This window comes from Pteropus vampyrus, unplaced genomic scaffold, assembly GCF_000151845.1.
Source record: "Pteropus vampyrus isolate Shadow unplaced genomic scaffold, Pvam_2.0 Scaffold3, whole genome shotgun sequence".
In the NCBI taxonomy this organism is placed as follows: Eukaryota; Metazoa; Chordata; class Mammalia; order Chiroptera; family Pteropodidae; genus Pteropus; species Pteropus vampyrus.
In genome coordinates this window covers 16,443,682-16,462,895 of record NW_011888784.1, presented here as the reverse complement: position 1 = coordinate 16,462,895, position 19,214 = coordinate 16,443,682, and the positions used below count along the sequence as shown (strand labels likewise).

The 19,214-nt window shown below is 34.2% G+C and overlaps 1 protein-coding gene across 1 annotated transcript in view; it reads right to left on the bottom strand.

Annotated features, from left to right (window-relative positions):
- CCDC178 (coiled-coil domain containing 178) overlaps nt 1-19,214 on the bottom strand; it is a 359,971-nt gene that overhangs the window by 198,028 nt on the left and 142,729 nt on the right. The gene's annotated exons all lie outside the window — the stretch shown is intronic.

The following is a 19,214-nucleotide window of genomic DNA, read 5'->3' as shown; positions in this document are numbered from 1 at the left end:
TAGGCATTTTTATTGTCTTTTATTGCCCTTTCCATATCATCCTTTCTCCAGCCTTCAGTGAATCACTTCACTTAAAGGTCATGCCATCCAACTATAATACCTGCTATCACTTCTGTTTTACTCTTACTCTCCTACATTTGCTAAAGACTTTGGCAGCTGGCTCATCATTTTCCTTACAATTCAAATACTGAAATTATCTTTGATGATTTCAACATCCATGGAGGTGTTCAATCCAACACTCTACCTCAGAGTTCTTCAACTTATCTGAAGATCATATCTATAGCTCTGTAACCATCCAAACTCTAAGGCACACCCTAAACTCTTGTCATCCAAAAGTGTTCCACTTCTGAAATTGTAGATCACGTTATCTTATTTTGTAACTACCTTTTTTCCTATCTTACTACTTTATTTTGTAATCTATTTTCTAGTTTCATCAAAAAACCCCCAAAAAACTGCTTTCTATATTTCTATGGGTATATGAAAACTCTTACTCTTCCTGCCCATGGTGTACATATTGTTTTTACAGCCATTTCCTGTTTTCTCCTACTGAAAGAGATGTCTCCCCATTTCTTTGTCTACAAATTCTCTAATACTTTAACACTGACATTTTCCCTAGCAAACTGTTTTCTCTCCCTTTCTATCCTCCTTACATACCAAAGATATCATTTCAGTTATTTTTTTGTCTTCAATATACTTTTTGCCTCTTATACAACCTACAAAATTCCAGGTCTGAATAAGAAAATACATACGAGAGTTTTCTTTCAAATTCAAGTTGGTAAATGACACAGGAAAAAGTCACCTGCTGCTACTATTACAAATGCAAGGTCTATAAATGAACCTATATTCTCAATGCTTCTTTCATGTCTTTAGCCAGCTACATTTCTGCTTAAACATTTTCAAAATTAAACCTCTTCTTAAATCTCTGGTCTCACTCTATGATACTTTCTTTTTTACTTAAGGATCAAACACATCCACTTTAAAATTTATCTGCTTTCACAGGCCTTGTCCTCTGTATGGAAGATATCCCTTCTATCCAAGGCTAGTGCTTCCACTAGGGCTCCGTGCTCCAATTCCATTCCACATCCTTGGGGACTTGGCTTTTTGAATCATCTCCTTTGCTCTTATGAAAAGCATTAACATTTCTTCTTCTGTTAGTTTTTCTTCTCCGCAAATAAAAATGCTCAAAGCTCACAGCTAAACAAAAAAAAAAAAAAAAAAAAAAAATCCTCCCTTTTCTCTTTACATTCCTGTCTACTAATTTACCACTTTCTGACATAATCTATGCATTTTGAAAAAATAATCTATACTGAATTTTCCTAGTGTCTCACTTCATAGTTACACTCTTTAGCCTATTGAAATATGACTTCCTTTCCCTCTACTCCACTGAACTCATTAAAGTAGCTGTGATGGATTATTTATTTTCAGCTTCTTTTATGCAAAATTTGACATGTTTGACTATCTTTTTCTATCAAAACCACTTGTTGAAACTAACTCTTTACTTTTATATTAATTGATTCTTAGTTTTCTTCTTTTCTCCTTGGTCACAACTTCTCATATAGTTTTCTGAACATTCATGCTCATGAAATTCTCATGTTCTCATGACATATTAGTGCTCTCCAAATTACTCTATCTCCTTAGCTACCTGCTTGTATCTCTCACTGCACTTTCCCCTTGATACTTCAGTAACACCATTCACAAATGCTTCTCAAAAATCCAGCACAATTCTCATTGCTAGGATCCAGAAATGTACTTCAACATCTTACATCTCCATTTGGATAGCGCGTACAACCTAACCTCAATGTCTTCAAAACTGATGTCACGATCCCCTTTTCTCACAGTTGCTCTACCTTTTTCTTTGCTCTCTGTAAAACATACTGCTACTTACCTAGTTTCACAAGCTGGAAACCTGAGATTTATTCTGAACTCTTTCACTGGTTTCACTGGTTCCTACATACAATTAGTGACCAAGGTTTTACCATGTCCCATAAAATTTTCCTCCAAAATTTCTCTTTCTTCTCTTCTTTTATTCCCATTTTTACTTCCTCTCTATCAATCTTTAGCACTTCAAGACTGATCTAGTTTAAGAACCTCCTGCCTTGAATTTCTGCCTCTAAAATGTTCCTGCCACAAACCAATCTTCATGCTGTTGCCTAAGTCATCCCCTTTATAAAGAATCAAAACTGTTGTACCCATGAGCACCTTAAAACATTTCACTGCCTTTCCTTTTCCTTTACATACAATTCACAGTGCCCTTTGCATCTCTGCCCTCTCTAGCCTCCCTCCTCACTGCCATACACACCTTCCACTTTTGCTAACATGATCTATTCAGGAATACATCATGTTTTCAACAGTGCTGTTTTTTTCTGTCAAGAAATACTATCCAGCTTTCTTTCATACACTGTTTCTACATGAATAGTTCCTACTTATTCTTTTTCTTTAATAATTTTTATTAAAGCATAGTTAACATACAATATTATATTAGTTTCAGGTGTACGACATTATTATTCATTTATATAACTAATGAAGTGATTACAACGATAAGTCTAGTAACCCTCTGCTCCTATCTATTCTTAAAACGTAGATAAAAATTTGATATAGATGCCTCTTCTTGAAGTGCTCAATGCTCCCCGCATTATTACCTTGTACTAGTTGTTTTTCCTCATTCCATTTTTCTGTCCAGACTATAAGCTCAAGGCAGTCAGAGACATAGTTCTAACAATTTTATATCCAAGTTTCAGCAAATGTCTGGCACATATTAGTCATACAATAGATATTTAATGAATATATTACTTGATGTAATACTAAAGCACTGAATAAAAAAAATATTGTTTTGAGAAATATATAGCAGCATGGAAAATGATAAATTGTTGAGTGAAAAACATGTATAAAATTGTAAATAAACAATCATTGAAGCTTTGTAAAAATATAGATGTAGAGGGAGAAGAACATGAAAATTCATCCAAATGCTAGTGGCTAAATTATGAATCTGGGGTCATTGCTGATTTCTTTTTTCAAAGTAATTTCAATAAATAATTTTATTAAATAGTCTCTTCAAATAATAAGTAAATTACTTGTCTTCTTGTTGGTTATTATCTACTTGATAAAATGTCATCTTACATCATTCTTCTTTGTCTTCTATTTTCTGTCATAACACAAAGGAAATATACTCCAAGTATGATTTAATAAAAACCAACAAAACAGTCTCTCTTCCCCCAAAAGTTGCAACAGAGGTATAGAGCAATGTTTACCAATCAAATTGTTTATGCAAATACTGCATCTAGACTGGCTTGTAACTGTGCAGTGAAAACTATCATTCACCTCTGATGAGCCAAGCAGATAGCATATGCAAATTTCAGAACTGCATAATAGCTTTTTCTGGACCTCTAACTTCGGTTTCCTTTCAGAATATTAGTTTTAACACCACTAGTCTACAAACTTCATGGACATTAACTGGACAAATTTTTTGTTTGTTTTTTTTGGTTAGTTTTTTTCCTTGCAGAAGTTTTTCAGGATATAAATAATAGCAAATATATTATATGCAAATATCTGTTTTTTATAACACCAAATTATGGGACTTACAGATATTTGCTTAGAGACTATTTAAGTTAAAGTAGGCAATTATTTCTTTTGTCTTAGACTATGTGTCAAATGACCTTTATACAAAATGATCTGAAAAATAAATTTATATTAAAATGTCATTAAATGAGTCTACCATTTATTTTATCTTAAAATATCACTGTTCCCTATTGAGTTTTGAAAATTAGTAAAATCTCATGTATTACTCTATCCTGCTGACTTGCTATCAATAATTTGGATGTGAAAACTTTATTCCATATTGTATGTAGGTACTTTATTTTTCTTAATTCATATATAACAAGGCCCTTCTTTATTTCCTTTTATCCTTAAAGAAAAGAAATATTCTCATACCAATATTTTTCAATTAAGTATATTGTGATTAGTGATTTTTCACTAACTCAATAGATGAGTAATTTTTATACATTTAATTAGATCCAGTATAATATATTATAATGCCTCAAAAGCTATGCTAATAATAAAATATAATCTACTGAGTCATACTATTTTTCTCAAAGACAATATGAAAAAAACAGTTTTAAAATTAGAAATAACATATTCTTTTGTCTGTTGTATTGTTAGAATGTTTTAACGCACTATTGTTATTATTCAGAATCATGCATTTCAATCTCAAACATGTGTCACAGAATGTGACCTACTTCAATATTTCTTTGTATATCAATCACATGAGCTAAATTAATGATACTCATACGTGCAATCACAACACAGTTGGGTATATGCAATTCAAGTAAAATCGACATTAATGTACCCAATTGATTTGCAAAATTTCCTTTAACTGTATGAAACAAAGAGTGAACACTTTAACATATTGCTTAAATTGTGAGAGTATAGTGGGGTAATTTCTTTCTACTGTTGGCCAATGCCACTTGTCTATGACAATAGCTTGCTATCAAATTTAAGACCCTTATTCGGGAGGTTAATACGAGGTGGGAACTCCATTCAGTGTTATTTTGGCTTAAGGGCATAATGTCACAATTTGGTGCATCCTCTAATGACTTTTTTTTTCTGAAGGCAGCTTACAGCTTAGACCTAGTTCAGCGAATTTCCTTGTAAGGTCCTTGGAAGACTGGAGGAAAAAAGTACAATTGATTGCGTGGCCAAATTTCTGTTCATGCCTGCTTACTGATTTTTGTTCATTTCACAAATAAACAAGGCATGAATACATCAACCCACAAACCATAAACAATAAAGAACTTCATCCTGTAAGTTTGCTACGGCCAGCAGTTTGTGGCTGAATCTGCTATTTGTCATAAGATAAATGATAAAGTGATTGCCATTTGTCACTGAATACACAAGAGGAGTGCTCAGCTGTGAACCACTCAAATGCAGACAACAGTAAATATTGCCATTCTTATTACTAACTTCCTTTAAAAGGGCCCCCTAACATTATGAAAATCAAAGTACATTAGTGTTTTGGGTAAAAATTCTCATATTTTTAACCTAAGAAGAAAAATCATAGAATGAGCAAGCACTAAGCATCTGAATACTCTCAGTTAAAAACCTTGTATTTACAGCAACATGGAATGCATGCAAACGTAAGCTATCTTTTACAAAGAAAGGTGTTTTATAAAGTTGAGTGTTGAATTTAATTTATATGTATTGTTCCCATTTTTGTACTGTTCAGTGATTTTTAATACAAACTTTTTTATGTTTCCGAGAATCACTGGTGCTTGACGGCTTTCAACTATATTAATAGAGGTTATAACAGCGCCCATACATTAATGTAGTCTGTGTTTTATCTAAGCTGTGATTGAATTTAGGGAGTGCCTAAATTCTGTGTTGCTATACTTGCTGCCAACTACATGAACTTTATTAATTTCTTTGAAAGGCTACCCAACAACAAAATAGGAAAACACAGAATGCAAATGACATGTCAAAAAAAAAAAAAAAAAAGTGATTGCTCATGAAATCCCTAGGCTATAATATTCTTTAGTGGCAAATACCACACCAGATAAGGAGGAGGCATTATAATTACAGCACATTATACTCCAGTAAAAATGTTCAAAATTTTGAACTTGTATGTAAAGAAATATAAAAAGTCACAATTTGCGGTGGTGGGGGGGTGGGAGGTGGTGGTGATGTTATGTCATTGTGACTAGCAAGAAAAAAGCAAAAATGCAAAATAGCTGACACGTTGTTTGAGATTTTAAAATATGTTTATAACTCTCAGTTTTATCATGGAATATATCACTTTTCACAAGAGAACTCAGATTAAATAACACATAACCTGAACTATCTTTACACCATTAGACACAGTTCCTTCAAGATTAAGGTTGAAATACATTGGTGGGGAAATGTAGGGAAGTATGCACTTTATAGTGTCTTTAAATCCAAACTGAATAACAAGTAGAAAAATAAGTATTTAGTGGTTGATATTTCCAGAAGTCGATCTTCTAAATTCAAATTACTGTACTATTCATAGAGTACTACAATAAGATCAAATTTTGAAAATCAAATTATAAATGTCTTTTTAACTATAGTCCAATATAACAAGTTTTAAAGTCTTTATTAAAAATATATTTGAAATAACACTTTTAAAATATCACTCTTTATACCTTGTGCTAAAGCATACCAGAAATCTTTCAAAATTTGAAGCTGGGAGTTGAGATTTCCTGACATAAGCTAATACATTTTTCATCAAGTCCTAATGAATGAAAATGATTAGTTAGATCACAGGAATATATGCATAAAGTCTCTTACTGTAAGTGTCAACACTACATATCAAATTAATTTTATAAATATTTGTTTAGTTATTGCTCTATTATATATTACTGTAGTATGGAAAAGTATAATTTTAAATCATTTAATATGATTGTTAATTTCTGTACATTAAAATGTAAAATTATTAACATTCATGGTAGATACATATATGAATCATAAGTACACAGTAATGCCTGTTCAAATAGTATATTTTCAGTGTGACCATTGGTTTAACGATCAATTCTCAAATAGGAGGAGCCAATGCTATTGTTTTTAAAACTCAAATATAAACCATAAAAATCCCAGTTTTTCATTACATCATACACTTATTTCTCATACCTTTTCTCTAAAGAATTCACTTCTCTATTTCTATATTATCTACAAACCACTTTACTTTTCTATCTTGATAAATCTATTTTTTAATAGATTAGGTTATTCACTGATATATGCATTTTATTGCCCCTACAACATTCAAAATATTGTTTCAGGGTTTTTTTTTTTTTTCTTTCGGTATATAAATAGAAAACAGAAAAAGGAAAGGCTGACTTTTAGGCTTTGACAGGAGTCTTGTATAAGTGGAAGACTTTTAATTCTCAAATTGTTTCACTTCAATAACTCTTTTAAAGTTGTTGCGCCAAGATGCCTGGCGGATTAAGCTCCATTGCCTTTTCTTGTTTTGAACTAATGTATTCTTGATCACCGTTTAATGAAACTATATACCACATGGAGATTTCACATTAGATAAGCCATGTGAAACCCTCATCAGACAAGTAGCTCTGGCTGGTGGTAATCCTTCAGATGAAAATTTCAGACTAGCAGGTTTTCCAATTTAAATGAGCCCCTTTAACTATAAAAAATTGGCACGGTATGATTGCTAAAAATTATTTTTAAATTTTTATGTTGCCAAAGTGCCCTGGTGGCTGTGAAAAACAGAAATACTGCCGTAAATACAGAAAACATTAACTGGTCACTGAGGGGATCCAATTTACAACCCATAGAGACAACTCACACAGCTCACTGACACTGGCACTATTGGGTTTGTGATAGGGCATTCAGCCCTGCTCCCCCCACACAGAAGCGAAACTCATCTTAAATATGCAATTAAATAGATTTATTCTACAAGTTTCTCTAGTCAGTGGTTATTACTCACTCTTACTTCATTGCACTCTGATCTACAGAATCTTCACGATGTGTTCAGGTAGCCTTCAGGAAGCAATAGAACTTGTTATGAATTTTCAATGAAAAGTTACCTTTTTTAATGTGTGTTATTTAATTTTTTATTAAAGTGCTTCAGTTTATGTTAAAAGGCTTATCTGTCTGTGCTTATTAATATTTCTACAGCTCGAATTATAACTAGCAGAAATAAGTTATTCTCAGCTTAAGTTTGATTTATAGGTTTGGATTTCAAATAAGAAGGAAATGGAATATGTTTAGATTTGTTTTCATTGTATACTATATATTTTTTTAGTCTGTCAAAAATGTCAATGATGTGCGCACAACCACAGAATATGTCAAGAGTTATTCTTTTGTTTTATTAGACAATATTAGTAGATATCAGTTTGAAAAGAGTACTGATAACATATTTACTTTGGAATATCACTGTCATCTAAGCATGGAATATAATAACACACTGTTTTATAAAGTAAAAGGGCAAGTGCTACGCAAAAAACAAAGGTGACTACTTATAAGGAACTAAAAGCTATGATGAAATGTTTCAAATATGATGAATAACCAATGAAATCAACAGTTCTGTGTGAAGACAGAACATGAGATTGGATAAGAGGTCAGTTGAATATATGTGAATTACTTCCATTAATATTGTTACCTAGTCAAAAAGTGAAGGACCTGGTAAGTTTAAAATAGAATGTTACTATAGTCAACGGCGTACAATTATGTCCTCAAATACTAGTGTATGTGTGTGTGTGGTTGGGGGAGGGGGCAGTATTTCACAGATTCAGAGTCACATAGGATTCTGGTTTAGGAGTCAATGGTTTCCAGTTAGGTTTCCAATATAGAAGAACAAGATATAATCATCAAAGTATATTCTGTAAGATTGAAATATTTTATAGTTTCCTAAACAAATCATGGAACATATGTATACTTATTAGCACCAAGTATTACAAACCTAAAAAAAAAAAATTCTTTCAAGGAGTAGAATGGCCATCATTCAGGTTTACTTAACCTGCTCACAGTTACTTAATAAAATTAGGTCACTGCGGTGTTATTGCCTCTTGTAACTAGTTTCACTCAAGTGAGGAGGAATGGAAGCGTTGATTTGCATCTATACCCGAATGCAGAGAGCTGGACATAGTCCTTTCTCCCTAAAATAAGACAACAACAACCTTGTAAAGATACCCGCCAAATCTCCTGGGCTAAATGTACAGGATGTATGACTCCTTAGCCCCTCCTTGCTAGAAAGGTGCACTGCAGCTTGAAGAAATCATTTGAGAGGGGGTTGAGAAAGAGAGATGTGCTCATCCTCCATCACAATTACTGCAGAGAAGAGGAGAGTGGGAAATACAAAGGGAAACTTGCAAGGATGAATGAACAGAGAAAACCCCAATCTTTTCCAGAGTAAGCAGTGTGACAGGAAAAGTCTTGCTTAAAAGAAAAAATAAGTAAAGAACTTTCCATGACAAAGGAAAGAATGCAGAAAAGAGATATGGGTGAAAGGGGTAAGAGTACATCGTGAGTATTGCTTTGAATCTCTGCAAACACGAAAAAAAAAAGCATTTCCAAATTATTATACTCCAGAATGTGTTATCTTTTCTACTATCTGGTTTGTATTAGCTATAGTATTAAACCGCAGTCTGTGAGAAAATAAATCATCTCTTTTAGAAATTTAAAAAAAAACAAAACAAAACTTGAAATAATAAAGACAAAAGCAGAAAGTTATTACAAATAGAAGGCAAAATAAACAAACATAGTGGAGACTCATTATAAGTTTTTCCGACAAAGAGAAACTTAGATATGTTTAGTACAAGGAGAAGTTCTGAACTGGTAACCATTTAAGGTAGGGAAATCTGGAATCCCCTCAGGAAGGAAAAGTGGAACTTAATGGGCTTTATATTGTGAATTTTAAGAATGATCTTCTGTAGAAATGATCTGAAATACCTATGGATCTTATCTTTAGATCTTTAGAAATGATCTAAAACATCTATATTTCTCAACTTTATTTTCCTGCCCTGATGGTTCACCAGAATGATTATCTCTGGATGGAGAAAGTCAGTATAATGTGAAAGAACAAACCCACTACTACTAGCACCACCACCACCAACAACAACAACAAACATAACAACGACAAAATCTAGGTGTATAGAGTTCATCTTTGACTTTCTACAATGATTCCATCTTTCATCTATTCAGTCATGCCTCTGAAAAGAATTTACTGATTGCCTATATGTGCCAAGTGCTGTACCAAGTTCAGGTTAAACACATCTATTGTTGTTGATGAGGCTTGTTGCAAATGCTTAGTACTCTCACATTTATATGTATCCAATAAAACTTGGTTTGCCATTCAAAATGTTTAGAATTACATATCATCCTATCTTTCTAATAAGAAATTATTCTGATGTTCAATCTGAAGATTTTAATCTGGCTATTTTAATCTAAAATGGCAGCTTATTTTCACTTAATTAATTTCACTAAATTTCAACCTAGTTTTCATACATAGTGAAAGTCAATCCTAGACTATGTCCTCTGTCTGCAGTTCAGAATATAGATAACCTCACTGATCACAGAATGTGTGTTAGCAATCTGAGAAAGTATTTTCTCACCTGTGTGAAACCAAAACATGGTCACATTTTTTTTTTAAGTGGCAATGTTCTAATTCTTCTTTAAAATAAAATAAAAACAAGAACATATTGGAGATTAGTCTCTAGGTCCATGTGCTGCTTCATCAGTAGAAAACCTCTCCCTGTATTTACTTGCTTAGCTTCACCTTGGAGTTTTGAGATAATATTATTTTTTCTTTCAGCAAACTCTCAAGAGGGAAAGTGAATCTAACTTGTCTATGAAGGAGAAAATTTGCTCAGAGACCAAGATTTGAACTTTCTCCTAAACTATGTTATTTTTAACTTTGTTAAATTGGAAACTTTCCCAGACCTCCCTCGCCTGCATAACTCCACCTTAGAAGAGACCAAAAGAAGAATGGGTGATACATTTGGAAGAGGGAAGTGAAGCACTGGCCATAACTTTTAGAAGGTTTGGCAGCCAGATACGTAGAAAGAGGCAGCGATGGACAGATGCAGCTTGTTATTACTCTCCACTACTCTACATCTATCCAGCTTATCTTCACGAGCAGCCTCCTTTGTCAATAAAACCCTTCCTCTTCTGTCCAAGGTTACTCCCTTCTCATATGAAGAATCTATAATGACCTCTTGATATCAGTGCCTTTCAGAGGAATGCTGACTTCTTTAAGACCCACCCCCAAACACCTCATTGCTTCTAGATTTATAATCGGACTCAGGCTCAGGGGTAACTCAGGGGTCAGACACAAAGTGTGACTGGCGAGTATATACCACATTCATCAAAAAAAAAAATTATAAGATTTTGCCAATTTCTGTAAACGAAAACCTAGGGAATATATATAAGAATTTATTCTAATGGAGTTGCATTAGAGTAAAATAAAAGATTGGATTGGGCCAAAATAATTCACATGGTTGCACTAAGGAGAGGTTCTGAATTCAAAGTGTTAGCCTGAGAAAACTATTTGCTTGGCGGGTGAACTAAAACCGCCACCCCAAACTGGCATATACTAAATGAAGCTGAAATGCTATAACTTCCTTGGAATACTTGGAAGGGAGCTGAAGCTATAGGAAGACCTACACTTTAGTCTCTATCTATGTTCTCTGGGAGGCCACAGAGGGCACCCCCTTCCCCAGGCTTTGGGAAGTACAGTGAGGGAGGAAATACGCAGTGGTTAGACCTGCCAAAATCAATGATCTGTATTCCACAGGGGTGAAAAAATGCTGAAGTGGCAAGAACCAAATAATGGCACTGAGTCAGTGGAGAAAAAGTGATAAAAAATGGTCACTTTGGGATCTTCATGCCAGTGAATCAACAAACAAAAGAATCTCGATACTGTACTGGCCCAAATGGCTGATCGCGATTCTCAAAGGAAAACCGAGACACTACTAGGCAATGCAAGCAAGGAAATGTATATCTGGTATGCAGTTTTTCTGGGGTGTCACTCTCATGTCCTGTGATAAAAGTAAATGGAAAATTACAACCAACATAGGCAGAATGGCTGATGATACAAGCCCTAAGAAATGAAGATTTGGGTCATCCTAATAGACAAGCAACTACAACAAGGTGAAGTGCTTGCTGAGGGTAGAGTCTAAGTAGCAGAAGAACAAAATTATAAATACCAGCTATGATCATGTTGCAGAAACAAGAACTACAGTAATTACTATGACTTCCTTGTTTTGATATGGCTATATTTGCATATTACATGCAAATACTGTCATATCGAAATATATATATATATTTCCCTACACCTTCTCCTTACTGTTTAACATAAGATGTATTAATAGTGGTTAACTTTATATCTTGGTATTTAAGTAACAGGATAGCATATGGGACATGTTACATAGCTAAACGTACAAAAAATGTACTAAGTGATATGAACTTTGTATATCCTACTTTGACCAAATTATTGGCATGTTTTGATTTTTTTCCAGATTTACTGATGTATTATTGACAAAGAAAAATTGTATATATTTAGGTTGTACAATGTGCTATTTTTAAGATGTACAATGTGATGATTTAACATACATATACATTGTGAAATGATTACCAAAATCAAGTTAACAAATTCATCACTTTATATAGTTACCATTTTGTGTGCATGTGTGTGTGTGTGTGTGTGTGCATGTGTATGTGGTGAGAACATTTAAGATACATTCTTTTAGCAAATTTCAAGTATAAAATACAGTATTTTATGTATACTTTTAAAAGGTATGTATGGATGTCAATCATCAAGCTTACAAGGGGCAGACTGTATTGAATTATGTTATTATTAATTTGGTTAAGTAGGATTTGGAAAGCATAAGTGAAGCAGTGGCCATAATGTTGGGTGATCACCAAGGTCATATATGGTGACAGGCAGATGCAGAGTGGCCCAGGGGATACAAGTGTGTCCTTATTCACTTCTGCTCTGCACCCTGACCACATTCCTTACTGTAGGCCCTAGACCAACCAACCACAAAGGCAGCTGATACTTAGAAGCAGCAGCTTCCCATAAACACCTCCAGAGGCTCCCTTTTCATGATTCTGCTTTGACAGTTGGATGGGCTTGGCTTTTTAGAATTCCAGGGAAGTTTAGACTTTTCCATTAAGTCAAGTCCTTGGAAAGACTAGTTAGTGACTCTAAATTTCCAGCTTCCCCTTTTAAACCTTTAATTCCAAGCCTTTCCACTTGTGTATTGGGTTGAATTCCTATAATATATCCCTTATTCCCATACTGTTCATTAAAGGCTCTGTTTCTCTGACTGAATCCTGATTGACACCAACTGAATCTCTTTGCAGCTAGGCAGAATTTGTGGGATGAGGTCTCTGCTATTGAACAGAGACTCTTCTAAGATAACAAGTAGATATAATTTCACAATTTTCATGTGCCGTGCATTCTTTTTTCTGGTTTTGTTTTCTGGGTAAATGTTTTCAATAATTATTTTCTCTAAGTGCAATTATTTAGCACTAACTCAGTCAATGAAGAAAGCTTATACATTCTAAATGCATTCCAAACTTGAAAGCTTGTGTATTTCCAAGGTAGGTATTTGATGCAAGGTTAAGCAAATCTGCCTCCCTACCAAAAAATTCCAGAACTGGGAAAAATATTACAAAATTGCCTGCTCCACTTTCATACTAGAGAAGCTAAGTGTGTACAGAGGACATCCTTTGCACTGACAGATCGGTGTCTCCTGCTCTCAAACATCAGCTGGTATCTCAATGTCTCCTTCCTTTCATTTTCAAATCCTTTTACTTGTTCTCAGTAATTTTTTTCATTACTTTCAATGCTATCCTAATAGTTCAGCAATATATTCAGTCCTTCTACTCAAATGCACTTTGACCCTCACTCAGCAATTGATTTTCATGTCTTTCAGATTATTTCAATCTTTTAAAGCATAATATTCAATCATCTCAGGCATGATTATTCTGGGCATGATATAATTCTCAGACTTATTTATTAATCCACCATTATTTTATCTTTCACTATGCTTGGCTATTTCTTGTACACCCCTTAAAAATCACCTTGTATATCACCTCCTGCAGAATTCCTTCTTTCACCGACTTCCCCAAGTTGTGTTGGATGCTTTCATAATACTACTCTGTGCCTATACCTACTGCTAGATTTACCATATTATACTGCTATTGTATATTTTTGTGTCAGCTTTTCCCAAAAGATGTTGAGTTCATTGGAATCTAAGATCTATATCTAAGTTACATAGTGTTAGCTCATATTAGAGGCTAAACAAATGTTTATTTAAAATGTTAGTTTAGGAAATTTTGTCCTAAAAAAACTGTCTTTTATATTGTTTTTATTAGTTTCAAGTTTACAGTACATTGGTTAGACATTTGTATAGTTTATGAAACAACCCCCCCTGATTACTCTATCTTCCCTCTGGCTCTACATATAGCCATTACCCTACTGCTGTCTGCATTCCCTATGCCATGCTCCCTATTCCTGTGACCATCTATCAACTACTAATTTGTACTTCTTTAACCCTTCACTACTTTCTCCAGCCCCCACTCCTCCCCCACCTCCTTCCCTTCTGGCTATCACTGGATTGTCCTCTATATTTGTGGGTCTGTTTTCAATTAGTTTTTTCTTTTTGTTCCTTAGATTCTACATATAACTGAAATCATGTGGTATTTCTCTTTCTCTGTCTGACTTATTTTGCTCAACATAATAACCTCTAGGTCCATCCATGTCATTGCAAATGGTTGGATTTCTTATTTTCTATGGCTGAGTAAAATTCTATTGTATATAGGAACCATAACTTCTTTATCCAATTTGTTGATGGGCCCTTAGGTTGCTTCTATGTCTTGACTATTGTAAATAGTGCTGCCATGAATATGGGGATGCACAGATCTGTATGAATTATTGTTTTGGTTTTCTTTGGATAACTATCCAGAAGTGCAATTGCTGGGTCAAAAGGTAGATCCATTTTTAATTTCTGAGGAACCTCCAGACTGTTTTCCATAGTGGCTGTACCAAATTGCAATCCCACCAACAGGGTTCTGTATACTTTATAAGAAGTCATTGATGATACTTTCTTTCAACTTTAAATTCCTGGTCAAACATTACAAGAATAATTAGTTGTTTGTTTTCTATACTAAGAAAATTAGGCTCAGAGTAGGCAATGTAAGTCTTTTTCCAAGATTATATAAATGTAACACATCATACAAAAAATATGTAATATTACAGATACATTTTCCTTTCTAATATTATTTGGAAAATTCACTTGGTGGTTGGATTTTTAACACATATTCATCAAAGGGGTTTCATATGCATAGGGAATTCAAAATTTCAATTTCTAGCCTTCAAATATTTGAAAGACACATATGCCTCAGTATCTACATTTCTGCACTATTTCAAAGAAAACGATAGCTAGGAGCAAATGAAATGAGATACAGGCAAGCTAAATTCTATGGTCAGGGCAAAAATGATGATGAAATGAATATCTATATATTGATAGTTGAAACGCTCACCTTCAAAGGTGACATTAGTAGGTGGATCCTTTGGGAGATGCTTTAGTCATGAGGGTGGAAATCTCATACATGAAATCAATGCCTTATTAAAGAGGCTTCACGGAGACCCCTAGCCCCATGGGAGTCTGGGACTTGGAAAAGAGCCCTTGCCTGACAGTGTCAGCACTGTGATCTTGGATTTCCAGCCTCCAGAACTATGAAAAACAAATTTCTGTTGTTTATAAGCTACCACTGGTGTTTTGTTACAGCAGCATGAATGGACTAAGATGGGTGCTTTCCTGAGTTCCGTGAGCTTTCTAAAAATTATTGAACCTGAGGGTGGTTGTGGTGACTCCCAAATTTATAGTCCGCTGATCTGAAGTGAGGGTGGTCGTGGAGACTGTGGCCTTTTTTTGTTTTGTTTTGTTTTGTTTTGTTTTTAACTCCTAGGTATTAGAGGTACAGTACCACCACAGGCCAAGATATCAAAAGCGCACACATATCTTTTAACTATGGGTGCAAATTATGGTACAATATTCTCTTACCTCACCACTCCTGACGATATCCCCGCCCCAACAAACAAACCCGGCCTGTCTCCCACAGATGGTGGTAATGGTGTTGTAACAGGATCAGGATGACATTGGGAGATACTTTTGTTTTGTATGCCTGAGTAAAGAGTTTCTGATAAATAAGAGAACTCATTTACATGAACATTTTGAGAAAGGCTTGATACACTGTATCATACCTTTTAATTTCAGAAGGACACATAATCATTCCAGTTATTGTAAGCCCAATGGCCTTTAATTTCCCTTAATTCTAGTACCCAAAAAGCAATGATCTTGTAAGGCCACCCAGCACTATTGACAAGAATAATTATATCCTACTGCTTTACTGTTTACTGAAGATTTTCAGTTTATGATGTTTTGTTTTGTTTTGTTTTGTTTTGTTTTGTTTTGTTTTGTTTTGTTTTGTTTTGGGGGTGGGGGGAAGGGAAGAGGAGAATAATACAAAGAACACCCTTTTTAATCCCAGATGTGAAACTTAAAAACTGAGTGGTTATGGAAAACTCATGTTTAACATCTCTAAATTTAAGTTTCCCAATTGCAACCGTAAAATAAGAAAAATAAAACCCTTGCTGCCTACCACACTGGATTGCTTTATCAACAAGAAAATCCTTATACTTGAACCCTAAAAGAGAGCAACTTAGAGTTGCCAAACATACTTTAACTTAAAGCTGTTCTATTTTAGAATTCAACTCTTAACTTACAGAAAACAATGCAGAAATCTGAGTTACAAGCTAATAATATTTTTACTAATTTTTTGGCTTTTTTCATTGTCTTTTTCCATAAAGTGTGTTTCACATTATAAAAATCAACAAAGGTTATCGAAAAACATTTTCATTATTTTATATAGTACTGAAAATGAACATGACACTGTACGATAGTTTATATATTCCATTTCCTTTCTCTTTATAGCCTATTTCATTTTCTCTCTAACTGTTATTATTATCATGGCGCCCAAATTTGAGCTATGCAGCTCCCTCAGGAGGTCAGGTATACATGTTCTATGCTCTCTGTAAGCAAATAAATCAGACAGTAGGAGGGCTATTTGGGTAATGTTAACAATGCTCCCCACAGGACAATGCAGAAGTCAAATTTGTGATATTTGTCAGAACATCAGGGCCAGATTCAGAAATCCTAAGTTTAAGAAAGAGTTCATGGTTTAAGAGGGAGTTGATGGTACTTACACTTAATATGGAAAGTCACTGATAATTCACTAAAGACAAAGTGACAGCTAGTGCCTCTCTCTCCCTCCTTCACCCTCCCCTTTCCACCCACCCCCCTCTCTTTCATCTGTCTCTCCTGAAAAGCTTTGCAAAGCAGAAACAAACTAGAAACAGTAACTGAAAACAACTCCCTGCCTGTGGCGGAGTACTTTAGGCTAAGATCTATGCTTAGGAACATTATAACCATGTAGATATCATTTATGCAACATTAAATTCACTTTTTCTGAAAGATAAGGTGACCTTCCTAAAGGTAACAACTGAAGTAAAATTTATACAATTTAAAAGAAGATGAACAGCACAATTGGAGGTCTTTTAATCAGATGTGTAAGCAAAATAAAAACAACAATGGGTTATGCTATTAAGCACTGCTTAGTCATTTTGTCATATTTTTAAAAATTTTAAATTATACACTGACATATAAATATGTATTTATAATGACTTAGAAGACATAATGTAATTTAGTAGATGCTTTCATTAATGGTATAGGTGAAGCAATAACACCAAATCTTGGTTCTTTGAAAAAAATTCTTGATAAATACAGGAAAGTTGACAATATTTACAAGTAATATTTTAGCAGTCTCTTTCTTTGATTCTAGCTCTGGTTAACAAAGCTTGTTACAATAATGTTATGATTCTCCTCTGTGAGGTTGGTATGCTTCTCAGAGTTAAGGACTTTGCTTTATTACTATAATCCTTAGCATCTAGAAGAGTGTATTTTATGTAGTGAGAATTCAGTATACACTTATTAATTGCACTGAACCATTATCCCAGTGTAAATTTCCAATGGGAATGCTGGAATTTATTGGTAAAGAAGCTCAGACTTCATTTCATTCTCATTGCACAATATTTGGTAAAACCACTTGCATTAACTAAATCTTGGTCTGAATTAAAGAATATTAATTTCTCAAGGCCCCATATATTAGAAGGTCTAGTTGCAGTTAGCATAATCCTAGCTCTCTATTTTTGCTTTCAAACCATTATTCCTCTATATTTATGTAAAAATACTCCTTGTTTTGAGTTTTATATTGATTAAAAAATATAATCCCCTATCGTCTCTTACTCTATTGCACTGTCATTTAATGATTTCCTAGTCATTATTCCACACTAAGGGAAGACTTTGGCCTATGAGACTCAATCTTCTCTTCCTCTCTATCTCATGTTCCACCACCATTCTATTTTACTTCAATATCTATCTGGATGACCTAGCAAACATTTTAATCTTAGACTCTATGGACTTACTCAAATCCAGTTAACTTCAATTCCAAGTCCTATTACCAATTCGTACCCATGGACACCACCCTTCTTATTCTGTTATCATATAGAATGGCACTATGGCTGAAGTTTTAAACTCCTATATCACTCTCTTACTATAACCTCTTTGCCTTTTGCTTCCTCTATTCTTGCTACCTCTTCCATATCATTATCACCCAACCAGGACTGTGTCTTGATCTTTCTTCTCAGTCTTCTCTGTGTTGTTAATGATTTCCTGAAGTCTCTGTGCAATGTATATGTTTATAGTTTCCTACAACCATATCCTCATTCAAACTCGTGTTCCTTCAATTTCAGATTCTTAATTTGGCTGGCACTAGACTCCAAGTAGCTTCTTCAAAGATATCTCAAATTTGATGACTCTAGTTTCAAACCTATTCTTCAGTCTACATGCTCTATTTTTGAATGCTGACACCACTAACCATCCTTTTGTCAAGTAAAAGAAAAACTTGATATATACTTGAATAATTTTTCTTACCATCTAGCCAAGAAATACTGACTTCACCATGCTAAAGTAAAGGGACAAGACCCTTTGATGGCAGAGTCTTCTGAGCCCAGTCTTAGCAATCTTAGGCCCTTCTTAACTCCTTAACTATTGATGGAATCAGTTGCAGTCCAAATTTGGCCCATTCGTACCACACCAATGTGCCACAGCAGAGTGGTGGAAATCTCTGCTAATTTTAATGGGATAGCTGCTATGGTAGCTTTGTTACTTTTCTGATCAATTACTTAAACTCTTTAGTGTGACATTCAGAGCCTTCATGATGTGGCTGCTACGGGTATGAATTGCCTTTTTTCCTGCATCTAATCTCCAAACATAATAAATTACCTGCAATTCTCTAAATCCATGCTGATTATTGACACCCGTATATCTTTTCTCCTATTGTTTTCAGTACCTGAAGTATTCTTTTCTGACTAATTCCCACCCTCCAAGACTTGGTTCTGTTACTATTACTTTAGCAAACTTTCCCAATTTTCCTTTAAGCTCTTTTTACTGAGTTCCGGAGAATTCTGCACTTAATTCAAGAAAAGCAGTTGTTGCGCCTATTTTAACATGTACCTGTTTCATCACCATTTCTCAGTGAAGCTAACTGAGAGCAGGTGTTACCTTTCATTTAACATGCTTAGAATCTCACCCAAATTCTAAGAGTCAATATGTGACTTTAAAATAAAT